This window comes from Anopheles moucheti, chromosome X (assembly GCF_943734755.1).
Source record: "Anopheles moucheti chromosome X, idAnoMoucSN_F20_07, whole genome shotgun sequence".
Lineage (NCBI taxonomy): Eukaryota > Metazoa > Arthropoda > Insecta > Diptera > Culicidae > Anopheles > Anopheles moucheti.
In genome coordinates, this window is record NC_069142.1 from 13,871,330 (window position 1) to 13,889,248 (window position 17,919).

At 41.4% G+C, this 17,919-nt stretch overlaps 1 protein-coding gene across 1 annotated transcript in view; it reads left to right on the forward strand.

Moving 5' to 3' along the window:
- The window catches only part of LOC128306854 (cadherin-86C), a 75,835-nt gene that overhangs the window by 32,818 nt on the left and 25,098 nt on the right, over positions 1–17,919 (forward strand). The gene's annotated exons all lie outside the window — the stretch shown is intronic.

Consider the following 17,919-nt stretch of genomic DNA (forward strand, 5'->3'; position numbering starts at 1 on the left):
ACAAAATTACACCCCTGTTTCGGTGAAATGGAATTGAGTGAGCGATGTGATTCCGTGGACAAGGTACGAAAATTTACGTGTCATCAGTTGATGTTGGTTGTTGGGTTGCTCTTCTCAGTCAGCGGCTTAGCTGGTTTATTAGATCATATCCAATCTTTTGATTTGCTTTAAAATCCCCATAGATGATCCTCGTTCGTGGGTCAAACTGTCTCGAAAATTAAGGTTAGATGTTTATTGTCTCGCTATGCCCCACAATGTGTTGGATGAGAGCTTATGGAATTGTTAAACAAAGTTCACAAAATGATTTCAATGCCTCGAAAGCGGGGATACCTCTTATATACATTTTTAAAGCCCTTAGCACTTAGCATCATAGACTGAATCAAGTAATTAAAAATTTTGTTGCGAAGTTTCTTAAAACAAATTAATGAATTATTTCCATTCACTTTTATTTAGAGTATTTTTAATGTTTTGCAAATGCAGGAATGGCCACTTATGTGAAAATAGTCATTCTTGCGATAAATTGCATACCACCAGGCGTTTAGCAACCTTTAAAATCAACTGAAACCACTCCAAATCTTTTTTAAAAAAAAGATTAAGATATTTTTAATAAACTTATTTTATAAATACTAAAATTAAGGTATTTGGGAAATACAAAATATTCATAACTAATTATTATTTCTTGAGTGCCTTTGCTTAACAAATCATTTCCTGCCGGATATGAACGTACCCGTATCAAGCAAACCCGTAACCGAACGTTACACCGTACCGCATCGGTTTGCAAACGGAACCGAATGTGTTATTAATTAATCATTTATCACACACAAAAAAACACGCTTTCCCCGTGCAACTGGCGCTCCGAGAGGCCGAGGTCGTGCTTGATGAATTATGCGTTCGTATGCTTATGTGCCCGTCACGCGCGCGCTCACGTCCATTCCGATCCAGTTAGATCAAATGCCAGTCGAGCTTGGCCGCCTGTACGATTGTGACCACCCCACTGCCCAACCCCCCCATCACATCGGTTACGGCCCAAGACAAGCCAGGAGCATAAACGTATGCAATATCATTCACGCTCTGTCTTTCCCTCACACACTCACACACACACATCCGTTTGGATTTGTCTCGGGAAAATATCAAACGACAGCAAAACCGCTCTCCTTTTCGGGGCCGGTGCCGTGCATTATTCAAACAAGACCGTCCGATAACGTTTTGCTGCACGAGGAAAAGCATTCGAGGAAAAGGTCGCGCACACTATGCAGACACGGTTGTGCATTAGGAAAGGAAAAAAAACCCCGCTCGAAGTTGCGCAAACACTGCCTATTCAACTTCATGTTTTCTTTCTCTCTCTCGCTATCCACTGTTTATATTTTCCTTGCGAGATAACTCAAGTGGACGGAAGCGCTACCTTCGTTTGAATTTTGTTTCGTTTTCGGTTCGGTCACCATCATTAGCACTAGGCCCTGGGTAAGCCGGCATCGTAAGCTGTCGACGCCGCACCCCGATGTCCGATGGAATCAATATCACCGGGGGAGCCCATTTGACAAATCGACACCCGAGCCCCGCGTGCGTCACACCACGGGAGGGAAACCATACATTAAAATGCAGCCTCCTTTCGCCGGGCAAAAATAAAAATGATAAAACACACACACACAGACATATGTTAAAAACTCCAAACCAAACGACGAAGAAGTGACCGGACAGCATGGTACGCAACGGGGTGGGCTTATCACGGTCCGAATCACACCATTTGGGTGCTGCAGTTTAGCTTTTTTTTTGTTTTTACTGAGTTGTCGTCTCACATGCAAAATGTCATTCGATCGGAAATGATTATAATAATCGGCCCATCCATGATGGCACCTCGGACGGTTTCATCGTTGATTAGGGATTCGAATTAGGGGTTGCTTACTACCCTTGTGCATGTCTAGTGGGGTTTTTTTTACGGTGTTGAAACGATGATACGATATCGGACAACAAACACGAGAAATAGTTTATTGTCTTTAGGGTTCGAATATTGCCCTAATTCCTGCCTCTAGTCCATCAATAAACTATGCTCGCAGTGTGGACATTTGAAGTTCCACTGTTTAAGGGAAACATTTTTTTATTTAAAATGTTCAGAAACGTATCTTTAAGTATTTCGATGGATTTTTTTTAAATTTAATACGTAATATAAACTGCTTACATAATTTATAGTTTGAGTCGAACAGTCACCTATTCGAGTAGTCGTGCTGTGAAAATTGGTTAGAAATTAAAACAAATATAGCTCATACCCATTACACATCTAATGCTGGTTCATCATCAACATAAAAAAATGTTAAAATACATTATGGTCTATTATTTAAAACTTTAGCGAAACAACTTATACACACATATGAAAATCCTCTACTACCTTATATTCATACCTCTTATCCTATTCATCTTATTGATGGAAGATGAGTGTGCAAACAGGATTTTTTACACCTCCATTTGGTCATCATTAGAATGAACACATTAGTCCATAAAGGTACTAATGAACCTGAAACTTGAGATATAAACTTGTGTAGGTGTGCGATGGTAATTTTTCAAGCTTTTTGTTGTGCATGTAAGTGTATCGGATCCATGACCATGATAACCATGACGGTTGGCTTATAAGGCATTTTACAAGCATTACATCACATGCTTCAACATAACCTTCGTTAATTGAAACTAGCAGATTTTAATTTCTGTAAACAAACGTTCCAATCCGATGCAAAATAATGCAAAACCTTAAAGATTTCCGTTGATTGGTGACATTTGGTGGCTGGCGTAAAATGACTTAATTGTGCTCGAAGCGGATGAATAAAACATTTATTTTTCCACCTTTAGCCGAAAAGTTTATCATAAACCTTTTCAACTTTTTCAAAAAGTAGTAATAGCCTTCCCGTGCGTCTGTTGTTCACGGTGCTGATGTTCACCCGCTCGCTCGCTAGTGTATGGAAATCAATGTCACCTACATACCCCGGGCACTTAATAACCTCCCCCCCTCCCCCCTCCTCCCCTTACCACCACCTTCCACCAACAATCACCGAGTGGGGTTCAGAAATTTCGCCCACATGCATCAAACCCCGATGTGGCCTTTCGCTACGAGCAGTTGCGTTTGCGCAGCTTAAAGTGGTTTCCTACCAAACCGGGACAGCAGCAACAGCAGAAGAAGTCAGACGCCTCAGGGTACGGGCGGCAGTTGTCGTAAGATAAACATTCATTCGGCGACGGCCTCGATCGACCTTCACCTGTGTGCGCACTGCTTTGATCACTTTTGGTGTGACGTGATTTTTTAAAGTGCCGGAACGATCGGAGCAGAAGTGTAACCAACGGGGCAAACGTACAAAAAAAAATAGGAACGTTTTAAGAATCTTCATCGCCCAGCTGAGGAATGAATAGCGTACAGAACATTGCAGAGAGGATAAAACGAATTTTGCAGATCTTTGAATCATGCTTGACAACAAAAAAGTGAAAGATTGCGCGATAGGAAGTTCAAAAATAATTCCCGAAACAATTCGAAAAGGATTAAAAGGCTTGGGAGTGGGAATTATTCGGAAATGGCCTACGGGGATGATTAGACAAAGTATGATTATCGCACGGTTTTCTTCTCACCCCTTTCGGCAACGATAATTTTAATTTATTTTCTTACCAATCAATCTTTCATTCTCCATTCCCTTTCGTTCTTATTTTGCTGCGACAGGAAGGGTTTTGTTCCCTTCTTTAAGTTTAAAACAAATTTCCCATCGCCTGGCTAAACCACCAACAAACAAATTTGCCTAAATTTAGGGGTTTTGTACACAATCTTTATGGTCACTCGCAAAATGAACACGACCTCGAAACAATCGAACGTAATGACGAATATTTACCTATACGATTAGTGCCACTGTTAATGATCGCAACTTCCTCCCTGCATGCAAAAAAAGGGGGTGCCGAAATTTGGTTATTTTCGTCTATGAAAAAAAAAACTATTCTGTTTCTGCTTCATTCACTACGGTAAGGGTTTGTTTCATTGAGTTTGTTTCTAATTTTATCTAGAGAATAGAGGAATGAAACAGCCCACCTGCTTTGTCAAAAGGGTTTCCTATTTGTGCCGAGTGTATGTGTGTGAAAGGGAGCTGCCTTTTTGTGTCCCTCTATCCCCTCCCGTTGGAACAACATTCCCTTTGCCACCCTTTTTTGCGGTGACCCCAGGCTGGCGTCAGTGTGCGGAATTGCTACGGATCGAATCCGTAATTACTCGCATAGCTGACAGGGCGGCTACTATTATTAAACAGGCCGGTCGTTGTTGTTTCTTATTTATTGCTTCTACTTGCGTTAAGCGGTTTTTTATACGAGTTTTGTTTTGCTTTTCCTCTCTATAAAAACCCAGCCAGCGTTGGGAACGAGGGGGGTGGAAGAACAGTGGCCAGTGCAGAAGAAGTGAGGGCACCTTAAGATCAAGGTTTTCACCCTACAGGGTGCTCTGGTGTATGTGTATCGCGATGTGTTGTCATCGTTTGTCGAGAGCCCCGGCTGGCGCCAAGCGATTAAACCTAGCAAAACAACGACACCGCTCGGTTTTATGCATTCAAATGAGGCAGAGTTTGAAAAATGCATATGACCGGGTGGTGCGTTTAATATGCAGACGGGGCACGGGTGCGGGTTGCGATGAGACGATGCAATTTGTGGCAGGTAATATAGATCAGTGTCTTGTGCCGTCAACGTGTCAAGATTGGCACATGGGTTTTTTATTGTTTTATTATGTTTTTTTTTTGTTCATTCATCTTAGCTTGTTTATGTTTTGCGAGATGTGTTTTTATTCATGTGTATAATGGATTAGTTGTAGAGCATATTCCAGTAGCGTTTATTTTTATAGGAGTATGTCATTGTACATCTGGTTTGGGTGTTTTGTGTTTCTATTAGCATTTTATACTTTACGAGCTAGATTAGTTTTACTATATTTGTATTGTCGCTTTTGTTGTTGTTTAATTTTTGAACTTGTTTTATTTTATTATTATTACTTGTAAAAGTTAATCCTTTTTGTCATGGTTTTTTTTTTAACTTTTCATACACTTACATATTTAATGATAGTTTAACTTAACCGATAGTGAAAAATGAAACAAAAATTAACATAAAGCTACTCATGAGTTTCAAAAGTATTAAAGCATTATAAATTAAACAATTGCAACGAAATAACTGCCAAAAACATAAAAAGATCACTTAAACAATTATAATTATTGAAGGTAAAATATAAAACCAAGGAGTTAAACAAACAGCAAAAGACAAGTGTCTAAAATGCCACAAACCAAAATTCCAAGCATGCAAGAAAAAAATGCGAATGAGCAGGTGCTTCAATAAACATAACCACTCGGCTAAGAAGCATATCTTGTCCTTCTCGGTGCCACAATTCGAGATACATTGTCGAGCACGGCTCAAGGATGGAACAACTTGAGTTCCTTCAGGGTAAAAAAGGCTACCACACGCACGGTTCGAACACGATAAGAGGAAAGGTCAAAAGCATAATCATCGATACAATTGGCAGATAATGCCGCATAGTGTCCCACACTTATTCATACGCTCGTTCGCCATAAGAGCTGCATGTTTGAATACAGGATACGGGGTGATTATGTAGAGTTGGCGTGCCGCATCACTATTCAGCTGCGCTTTAAAATAAGTTCACAGTGAAGCAGAGGCAAGAATTAAGAGAACGTTGTCCTGTAAAGCAACTCAAAACGCATAGTTTTTAATAGGAACGCCGCTTTACTGCAGCGGCGAACGCTTATCCACCATTCGAGTGGTGACAAAAATCTACATCGAAATCGCCAACACAGGGTGGTTCGTAGATTTGTTCTAATGATGACCTCGTTGTTTTAGTGTGCCTTCACGTGAGCGGTGCTCATTTAAAAGTGACAAATTAAGGACTCGCGCTTGGAAGTTAATGTGTGGGTGTGTGTACCGAATTCCGAGTGCTAGTTTGAATAAAGTAAATAAAGTCACCAAAAACGGACCAAAAACTCTATAGAGGATGATTTGGAGAATGTCCTTTTTTCCAAACATCGAGGTCACTCGATGGTGTTCGAGGATGGATGGGGCGAAACGAATGACTTCCGGCCTCGGGTGATTCTTCCGCATCGCACCTGCCGTGAATGGGGATTTCCTGTCCTTATTTTTTGTTATTTTATGTGTTGTTGGAAAATTCCATCCTTACCATACGTGATCCAGGCCGGTCATTAGCCCATAAGTGGTTTGAAGGAGTGGGGAAGAAAGAAGAAAATAGGGGCGCCACAACTGTAACACTACACAGTGGGTCAAGGACTCGATCATTCCCATGCTTGACTGTTTCACTCTCATCCCTACGTCTTCCACGAAATGGTTCTTCAATGATGGAAAGTCATTAGCTTTTCAATGGTGATTTTTCCGACCTCCCCGTTTTGATGATGTCAGTTGCTTGTGTTCTTTTTCTTAATGGCACATTGAAGAACTATCGAATGTGTCGGTGTAAGATTCACATTCGTTAGCCTACATTTGAGGGTTCTTGTTTTATTTATTTCACGCCCTTTCGTCCCTTTTTTTTTGGGGAAAATTAGTTGCGAATGATTTATGTGGATTGTGTGTCATGAGTGGAATGGAATCGATGAAGTCATTATTTATCTTTAATCACTTTTTTATGTGGGTTTGTGACAGATTTTCCTTACTGTTATGCATTTTCCTCATTTTTGTTTCCCAGGGATTTACATCAAACTTTGACATCAACATGACATATGGCGGGGAAATACAAAAGACTAAGATTGTGACTAATACTACATGACCGAGACGTTAAGTGATTCGAGTTTGCTATTAAAAAAAAATCAAGCCAATAGTGAATAAAGTTAACCTTTTCGAATATGTTCCAATATGTTTATTTCGTTTCAAAATGCCACCCAAAATGTTATATGTTACGGAAAAAGTGAAGTTGACGCTACAACTTTCAAATGTAAACAATCGGGACGGGATGATCTGATAGCTGAAATACTCCTTTTAAAAAGGACACTCTTTGTTTAGTGTTTAAACTAATTGATGCACGTATGTGCAGCACCCGTCCAGGGTCAACTTAAATGGTTCGATTAAGATGAATATTTAGCTCGCTTTTTTATCTTTTCATTCTTCATGATTCTGCCACGAATGCGAAGTATACGGTCTCACATATAGCATGCGAGAACTATTTGAAAAAAAAAAAAGCTAATGCTGTAGGTTTGCTAAGCATTTGTTTTTGTTCTTTCCATTCTCCTGTCATCGATCGCACGATACGTCGTAAGTGCGCGTGGGTGAGCATAAACATGTTGGTACCATGCGAGATTGGTATTTGATACGTATGTCTGTGTGTGTGTTTTTTTTCAAATATTTTATACTGTTGTCCTTTTTCTGCCAGTCACGGATTTGTCCGCTAGCTAAACTGGGTTTGCACACTTTTCGATAGGTGTTGGAATAAAAATACCAGCAATAAAAAATATAAACTCGACGTGTTATGCTTTAACGAATTCGGCAAACTCATTCTTCCTGTAGCAAAATTCAACAACATCATACTTAGATGTGAGAAAAAATGGTCGTACGACTTTAGGCTATAGCACTTCCCAGCAAAGCGTGTAAGCACAATTTAATTACAAAAAGGCACATAAGCTTATCAGGCCTTCCCTAAGAGTAGACGATAAAAAATACAGAAAACCCATCCCAAGGTGGTGCAAAATAAAACATGAACGCAATCGTTTAATCGTTTGTGACCATAACATGATGGGACGCTTTTGATTTCCGGTTCCGTTGTGGTTTCTTGCCTTTTATTTCAGAGGTGTTGATTCAATTTAAAAGATGGGAACGCTATTAAACGCTTGATAACTCCTTCCATTTGTTAAGCGAACGTACATAAGCTAAGGAAAGTACGAATGCCTGACACAAAAGAATACCCAAGCTGCGAAATAAAAAGCATTTGTGGAAACAAATATTTACCCTCCAAGAAAAAAGAAACTCCTTTACATCTACCCTTAAAGCGTGGCACACGCCTCAGGGGGTGGTTTGGAGCACCATTTTAATTTATGTTAATCGCTGACATTCTCTTCGCCTTAGCCGAGCCGAAAAAGAAAAAGACTTGTACCCCACATTCAGCCACTCGGATAATCGGCCGTGCGTTATGGACCCCGGATCGGTCTCGGAGCCACGCGTTTCGCTTTTCCGCAGCAAATCGGCGTCGGTTTTGTAATAAATTGATCAAGGTCGTCATCGTGCGGTGTAGGTGATAGGGAACGGGTTTTGTTTTGTTGTTTTTTTTGCGTTACGATTATATCTATTTCCAGCGTTTGATTTTAACGGGTTTAGGGGAAAAAGAGCGTATGAAATCGATCATAGGAAAGACGTAAATGAAAAGAAACAACATCCAAACGTGGCCCTGTCTGCCTGACGGGAAGGTGTGAAGATGTTACCGTTTCGGGAGTAGTTTTCCAAGTTTTTTTTTTTTGCCTGCCCGCCGTTGAAGTGTTTTGTGGTTTGTTTTTGTTCAGCAGCAATACAGACAGAAATTGACTTCACCTTGCTACCCGTAGATTTTGTTTGCAGCCTGTGATTGCCACTTCGTTTGCTCGAGTTGATTTGAATAAATTAACGTCACACTTATAAGGTTTTGATTTTTTTCTCGATCCTCTCCATATGGGTAGTACTTCTGAGTTACCTTCGGCTTTAGGAAGGTGATGAGAGGATGCTTAGCAGTGAAATAATACTAATGAGGTGAGGTGAGCTTGAATTCATTAACATGATCTTGTGGTCTGTCCGTTTTTTTGCATACAAGCAAATAAACATTTATTTGCAATATTTTTTTAAATTAATCTCATTCGCAATTTAAAAATATATAAAAATTTTCCATAATTACTTCGATGAGTATTGCTAAAAATAAGGTGAAGTACCTTATATTATAACACGTTGATTGCCAAGACTTTTTGAATAAAGTTCTAAGATGTGTCACAGGAGCCACTCGAAGCCGAGCGGATTTGTTGTCACCCGAATAATGGATGACGTGAGAAGTGTAACTGTCACCCGGAATTGGGTGACTTCCAGTCGTCGTATATTCAACACGATGTTTATATTTATTTCCATACGAGGTGTGTATAGAATGTTTCCCGATCTTCTTTTCTTCAATGGGAATGCCAGAAAAATAAAAGATGAATATCAGACAAGCAATAATGTAAAGAAAACTAGATTATCGCACCTAAAACCCCTGCGGGATTATGTTAGCAATGAGGGATTATGTTATGTTAGGGGTTCCGATTTCGTAACGAATTCGCTACGTCGGGGTTGTTCCTTGGGAGGAAGGTTTGTCTTTTTTTTCTCGCCAAACGTATGGATCACCTCTCATTTACTCACCAGCGCCCTGCTTAATTTCAAACTTATCTCTGCCCTAGAATCGAATGTGTTTCGCAAGCGGGGTTCAGCAAAACGTAAAAAGGAAACCCACAGCCGAAATCGGACAGAAATCATCGCTATAAAAATAAACCCACCGGCCCAGACGGCCACACAATTTCGGTGACGCCTTCGGAGGGAAAGGATACATCCCTTCCCCGGTGCTGTCCATTCTTTACCGACTCACACAGCAGCAGAAAGAACGCATAAGGTGGAATTGCGTCAGAAGTGCGTCAGGGCTGTATCGTAACCAAGAAACAGTACGAGGTGAGGTGAGGTGGGCGGGAGGGAGAGGATTTATGATGTTGCAAATTTTTTTATACTACCCAAATTATACACCCTTCACCACCATATCGCCCCCCTTCCCCCACTTCTTGCGGGTCATCGTATATTTTTGGCCAAAATGAAACCTATATCCACATTTCAACGGCCAACACTCTCTCCGGCTCCGTCTCCATTTCGAAAGCTGCACAGCAGCGCCACCGTATGCAGACATGAAACATGTGGCATGCAATTTATTATATCCCTGGTAAGGTAAGACCTAACCCTCGCTGCGTACAGGCTCCAGCGAACTGCACGCAAACCAAACAACAGAGCGAGAGGTTCGTCGCTTGCTTTCGCGAATGGTAGCGCACAAGTCTTTCGTTTTTAAAAACTGTCAATGAACTTTGGTAGCGTGAACTCGGTTGCTGCGGAGCATAGAAGAAAGGGAACGTTCAGCTTAGCATCAGAAAACCCTATAGCTACTGCTAACGCTACTCGATTGCGAGTAATGTCTCCGTATGCTGCTACAACAGCAAACGCTTGCTTGCCGATTATGACGGCTGTTTTGCCCACCGGCCGTTACTGTCCTGTTTTTTTTTTTAGTTGGTGATCCCACCCCTTACCAGCCTACTCCCGTGCGGTTCGTTATTGAATTCAGTTTTGACATTTTATTGCATAACGTCCTGCCGCGGACGCAGTGTTATATGGCAGAGTGTCCGAATTGGGCGGTGGTCCATTACGCCGTCCAATCCCATTCTCCCAGGCAATATCGTGGCAAAACCGCATGTGGGGGATCAAATTTAGATGATTCAAAGAAGAGGAAAAAAGTTTTGTGCTCCTGTACAGCTCCTTGTTTATCTCACTCTTTCTCTCCCTGTTTGTTTTTTTTTCTCGTCTCCAGAGTGGATATTGTCTCATTTGCCAGCGCATCGTACTGCCCTAGGGTAAAGCAATTAAATCTATCTAATTCGACATTTCCTCTTCGATGAAGCTAGGGGCTTTTTCAATATAAAAATGAAAAACTAATGATCCTCACTAGCTGTGGTGGTAGGTTGTTGTCCTGATTATTTTGCTTCTTTGTCCCCGATTTGCTTCTAGATTTGTATGAGTTTTGTCTGTTGATATGAAAAACTTTTCGTTATGTTTCAAAAATTACAAACACGCACTCACGCTGAGACACAACTGTGAACGTTCATAAATGTGTACCGTACACGATCGTTCTGTCCTGCTTGATGGCCGCACGCTCGGTCTGCGGTGTAACGCAATCAAATGGTCACCATAAAATTGTTTCACCCAGTGCATGGATCTTCCATGGGGTGCGTCGTAAAAATAAACCGCACACCCTCAAATCGACCGAATCGGCGGATGCTGCTACGTGCGTAGGAGACGCGACGGCAGACGTGCCAGTGAATAAAAAAAAAGAGCGTAATTAACGCAAGGCAGAGCTGGGGGAACTTCCAGGGAAGTGCTGACGACACGACGAGTCGCGGGCGGTTTCATGCGCTTTAGTGCGAAACATTTGTCATTCTTCCTTTTTTGAAAATGAAACAGCGGCCCCATGCCCATGTTTGTCCTCACCGTTCATCATCATCGCACAAGCCCGAATAACTTTTCAGGCGAAATCGAGAGCGGTTTTTGTCATTATTATTATTATTGTCACAAGTTTCACTTCGCTTTTTTATCTGTCTTTAAACACCCCTTTTCGATGGACGGTACAACGTTTAGCACAAATTAAAACAGCAAGATAAGCAGCACAATAAAAGGGTGAGCGATTCGTGATGTTTCTTAGTTTGTCGAATTTTTTTTTTTTGTTATTTTGTTTTCGATTATGGTAAACTCCGAAACAGTTTCAAAGCTGATGGAAGGTTTCATCGATCTGCTGTTATTTTAGTGGCGGCTGTAGTTTACGTAGGCTTTTCGTTCGTGGGCGCTGCACCGAATACTTTGTCTGCGCCATTAGGCAAATGCTTTATCATCCACGCTCTACACAGAATGTGAAATTTAATTGCTTTGCCAGATCAGTTTTGTGGCGCGCGTTGAAAACATTTTTAAACACTGAAGATATGTGTGTATAGAATGTGAAATAAAAAAAATACCGTCACAAAAGTGTAATATCCTGGTCACTGCACCAAAATGAATTTGATTCTATTTGTGCTAAAGCCACACGTATCAGTAACAATTCAACAGTGAAATGAAATGTACCTTGAGTGCACTTATTTTAACATACTTTATTTCCTTATTAAGGTTGGTTTAATTAAATGTTCAACTAAATTACACATCCCAATGCTAAACGTTTTGTAAGACGATTTTTCCACATACTACTTGTCCAAATAAGCTTGATTGAAATCTTTCTAATACAGTTATGCATTATTTACGGCAAGTTTTTCACGCATATGTGCGCGAACGATTGCATACAGCACACCTTTTCACACATAAATTCAAGCTCGTTTGCTCGCTAAATCTCGTTAAACTGTGACCGGCCGGTCGTCGTCGCTTCTGACGATTGGAGCTGAGAAAGAGTGAGACCTTGCCCGGATTAGTCCGACAACCTTCGGATGATTGGATCTTTTGGTTAAGCGACACTGCTCCAATTTCCAGTGCAACCGAACCGGTGCGTGTGAGTGTGACATTCTTGTGCAGCTCATCTCGCGTGCCCTTTCCCCTTCACCCACCCTTCATCACCCATCCATCGACACTCAATCGGGTTACAAACGATGCGGTGATTAACGATCGTGCGGGGCCTCTGCTCATTATTGCATTACGCGCGCGCGCGCGCTCGCCTTCCTAAAAGGGGCTATGCAACCGGTCCCTCACACACTTCATCATTCATGCACGGATTAGGCGTTGTGAAGATGATGAAGAAACTTACGTCCCTTTCCCCACAACAAACGATCCACTTCCTCCGCCGGGACGAAGGCCGCATCTTCACTTATGCTGCGTGTTTATGTATGCATCGTAATGAATCTATCCCCGGTGGGTTCGGTCCGGTCAGGGCGAGAAAAGGCTCACGTCGACAAGCATTTTAACGCCTTCGGTTAACCGGTGCCGCGCAGACACAAATCGTCAAATCCGGCATGCGCTAGGAATGGAAATGAAATCGATTATTTTATTGCGCTGCTTCTACCTTTATAAGGGTACGGTGGTGCTATCGCTGTAACGCGTTTGCTATCTGCTTACATTATCCTGCACGCATTTTAATTTGAAAGACAGCCACTCCAACCCCAAAGGGCGCCAGGGGTTTGAGGGACCCCAGGGTCCGGTAGCTTCTTTTATGCTAATTTCAAGGGCGCTTTTACACCTGGCGCAGTTGGAATGCGCGGGTAATACAGCACTCATGCCACATGCCAACATTAATTGGAAAGCGTTTAAGCGTAAGCTCTCTGCGACTGATGACCGTGCTGGGTGATAGGAGATCGCTTTATCATACGACTTTGGGCAATTAAACGTGTCGGTAACGATTGTCTTCAGGTTGATAAACGACACTGAAAATCGATTTTACTAGATGCCGGGTTTACAGTTTAGAGTTTATAATATATCATTAGATTATAATCGACACTAGAAGTAGATGATCAATGACGTGAATGATGAAATGTATTTCATGCTTTATATGCAATAATTTTGCGAGAATTTCAATTTAAATTGTATTTTTTAAAGAAAGGTAGTTATAAAAACTTAACACGAGAAATTATCATGTTAAAAAAAAACATACAAGTAGAAATAAATCCGAATTATGTTAAAGTTATGTTTGACTGCCCCCAGTGACCCTCCTTTAATAAGTAGTATGAACAGCTGAAGGCTAATTCATTTATGAGTACCGCTCCCGTCTTTGCTAATTTGACAGATTTCGAAAAATACTATTAAAAAGCGCTAACGAAAATAGTTTCATGAAATGTATGGAAGGATACAGCCTTGCCTTGTGCCAATCATCGATCTTAAAATCCCTTACCTTTTTCCGTTTTGCTCGCCTGGCACCGCTACAATCCGCATCGAGTATCTTACCATCTTTCTTTTCTCGGTGCTCATTCGTGTTTGTTAAATTACAAATCTTCTAACGGGTGCTCCCGGGGGCGATCTTTGCAAATTGCCTCGAAAACAAATACCGAACATTAAACTTCACGCCGAAAACTCCACCACCGTCGTCCACCTTGACTATAAAGGGGCGCGTGTTTGCTGTAGCAATAAATATCACCCTTTCCATTTTCGTTACGTTTCCATCACTGGTAACTCGCTCTCGTTGTAGCTAGACGACCTTGTTTCCCTGTGTGTTGTGATTCAGATGGAAGCGGATTGCAATTGTGATCTGCAAACACGAATTATTATTTGCTGCGATTGCAATCATTAGATTATAATAGTAAAGGATATCGCGGTCAACGGTGGTACGCGAAGATAACAATACCAGAACATGTGGTGGCTTACCGGCATGGAGTAATTGTGTGCCCGCAGATAAAGTAAACGTTCAAACTTGGCAATATGTGCAAAATATTCTGAACTCTATTCGATTCTAAGCCATTTAAAGATTTCTACGCTATAGAAATTGTTTATATTTTCAAGCGTTGAATATAGTACATACTTTGTAAGCTCTGAAGCATAAAACATTTCAGTTAGGCATTGAAAAGTATAAAAACAGTAGTTATTGACAAGTATTAAACATGTGCAAGTAAGAATTAATTTTCCAATTAATAGAAAGTTATTCCCTAACTTAAATCTAGGTGATCGCTGCGGAACACCTCCCATACAGTAAAAAACGGTCAAAAGATCAATAACTGCCTACATCCAGGCGCTTTGATCATTAGTTCGTTAGACGAAAATAAATGTGTGCCAAGTATTAACACGGACCTTATCGGGCCTCAAACATCTTTTGTCGAAAATGCTTTCACTTTCGTGGACCATACCGTTGCCCACTAGTGTAACGATATTTCTTCAACGGTTAACAAGAGCACCCAAACGTCACCGGTGTGACACTGCTTTACTTTCGCTAACCCGCTAACACTATCACATTGTTACGTGTGGTTCGTTAAGAGGACCTAGTTTTTTTTATATTTCGGTACCATCCAGTCAGTGAAGATGCGATAACATACAATCATTTATCATCCAAGCGCGAGATTTCCGAATTGTTTCCGAAGATGTATTGCAGTTCTCTTTGATTTCTTTTTCGGACGTTTTGTTTCACCCCCTTCTAATGTAGGTTTTGTGGACGCTGGTTTTTTTTTGGTCTACCATACAAAAAATAGTGAGAGCACACATAAAAAAGGATGCTCCCCAAAATACATTGCTTCACTACCCAATTATCCGTCAACGTCCCCGGGAGGTGAAAGGGTCGTAAAGGGATAGAATGTGTTTGTAGGTTTTTTTTTGCCTGCTGTTTGTGGCCCCTTTGGACCAGTTTAATTTGAAAGTCAAGCGCTCGGTTCGGCCATTGTAATACGACATTACGCCGTAGCACATACTAATGCTCCGGTGTGTTACGGTTTCCACCTTTCGCCTTGTGTGTTTCGTTTGTGCGTTACGTAATCGTGTAGGTAAAAGAACACTCGTTAGGTAAAGCGCAAATATATGGGGAAAAGTAAGGAGTGAGACGAGGAGAATGATCGCGCCACGTCGCGAATGGGAATGGTCTTGACTAGGCTAGTGATGGGAAACGTTCCATTTTTTTCAGAACGTAACTGAACCTGGTTCTTTTCTTAAAGAAACGGAACGAACCCTGCTTTCACGAGAAAATTACAATAATTCAGTATGATTTTATTTTGGTTTTATTTACAATTTTTAGAGTAAGTAATAACAGAGTAAGGGTAACAGTAATAAACGTTAACGTAATGATCTTCGAAAGACGAACCAAATATGTAGATGCAAACATTTATTTCATGAATTTTTATGCACCTAGGTTGGATTGTTCCACAGAAGGAATGAAACGAACCTAATAGGTTCAGAGTGAAATTCCCATCACTATGACTAGCTCGGTAGCTTGGACAGCCACCATGAGGGATTCATATTGTACCTAGTGTCGATTGCATGAAAGTTTAATATATTTTTATATTAATTTTCAAAGTTCCATTTTGTTTATAACATTATGCGTTTAAGTAAAAAGTATAAGTAAAAGCAAACTATAACTTTTTATTTTTTTTCTTGGGAAATACACTTGAAACTATACATACGTCTAAGTTTTTCGATGGACTCTCAACGAATATGATTCGCTCTGGTTTAGTATTATAGCGAAACACTGCATTAAATCATTAAACCTAACAACAAAAAAAAAAACATTTAGCACCCTATAATTTAACTAATTCAGTAAAACAATATAATTCTACCCCGAATCTGCTTAATCACATGACGAAAACACCGCCATAGATTGGGAAATAGAACATTCTTCAGCATCAATCTGCCATTAAAGGAAAAAAAATCATTTTGTTTTTTACATTCAGGATCGTTCTGCATAAAGGGTGCGGCCAGGAGTGTACGTACAAAATGATAAACTCTTCCACAAACCACCCTTCGCTCGCCGACTACTGCTTCACGTCGTATGGACGTACCGATGAGGCATGATGAATCTGTAATTTCAAATTATCGCCCTACAGCATCGGTCGGTGGTCGGTCATTGATTTCGCTTCCCTGTTTGCTCGTCGGGACTCGAACCCCTCGTTCGATCGATCGATCATCCGCCGGGACGGCGGGTGGATTAGATTTTTGTTGTTGTTGTCTTTATTATTATTTAACCCCCTGTTAGTCACCATTATTAGAAGCAATTTCTTTTCGCTTTCCCGCTCTTGCGCCGTTGAGATGAGGGCAAAAGAGAAAAAAAAGGGGAGCAAACGGTTCCATATTTTGTGCTTCTTCACCCTTCCCTTCTTCTTCCCTTTGTTGCCCAAAACAGGCACCACAAGGAAAGGAAATCTATCGTTTGCACCGCACAAAAGGCCGCACTTTATGCATGATTAAACAATTATCTCCGCTCGAGGATTCATGTATTAGGGTACATGTGTGAGTGGGGTTGTTTTTCGCATTTCGCATTGAAATAACTGCAAACACACAAGGACAGGTCGTTCGCTTTCGGCTTTCATTTGTGACGGTTACCGGGCCTTTAGCATGGAAGGTGGGTGGAGAAAAACCAGGGGCAATGACTGTGATTAGCGGTGTTGGGATGGATTTTTCGTGCAACGCTGCTGGCCTGCTGTTTTCGAATCCCCGTCGGCTTCTTGGCAAACCCCCCCCTTGGTACGGCTTACCGGATCCGCTTATCGGCCATTTTCCCTGCCGGAGGGGATGGTCTGTGAAAGATCATAAAAAATTACCCCTAGCAATTTCAATTTGACAGTATGAATTTTTTTTTTGCCCGATATTAAATCGAACTTTAGAGTAAGAATTTTAGTTTTTATGTTTTTCTGAACAGAATCCACCAAAATTTTGAAAATGGTTTCCATTCGAAAGAGAAATCCAAAAACGAAGCCATCAGTTTCCGTGCTTTGCTAGCCTATGCGCTAATCTCTCGATCGTCCAGCATAAATCGAAGGTGGCCGTATGTAAATTATGAATTATTAATAGCTTAACCGACGCCGCGCTAACTTCCTTCCGCCGAAGGTCAGCCGGATGCTTCGGTAATGCTTTGCGCGGAAAACACGATTACACCGCAACAGTAACGATCGACGCGCTTCCTTATCCGATGCCAATCGGTGCTGCGAACAGAAGCCAATTCCTTTTCGCGTGTTTTCGTGCCTGCCCCTTCTGGTCGATCGAGGTGTAATTATCGGACGGTAATTTTCCTGCAAGCGCAAGGATACCCACACGCGTGCCCACGCGCGTCGTCACGGCAGATGAAGGATGGTACCGTCCGTCGGGTACCTTATAAATATGGAGAATATTTTGTCCGATTTTAATCTCCGCATTGCATTTTGCTGCTGTGTTAGCTTCCCGTTTGTAGCTGAAGGGAAAAGATGGAATGCAAAAAAAGGGAGAATTGTTGTTGACAATCGCGGTAACAACATCGACAACAAAGAATCTTTTGTTGAATGGACATATATTGTGATGGGGTTGCATAAGGGAGGGGATAATGCGGCAAGGATGTGCCGTATCAATCGATCAAATTGGCAAACAAGCCTATCCATTCGCTTTGTCGTGTTTTTTTTTTTGGAGGGGGGGGGGGGGAGGTTTGGAGGGTGGAAAATGAAAATGGTAATATATGCAACAACCGACCTGAAGATCGGACTTCCGCCCCGCGTTGAAGGTCACTGGCCCTGAACCTGCGACACAATCGAGGTTGGTAAGGAGAGG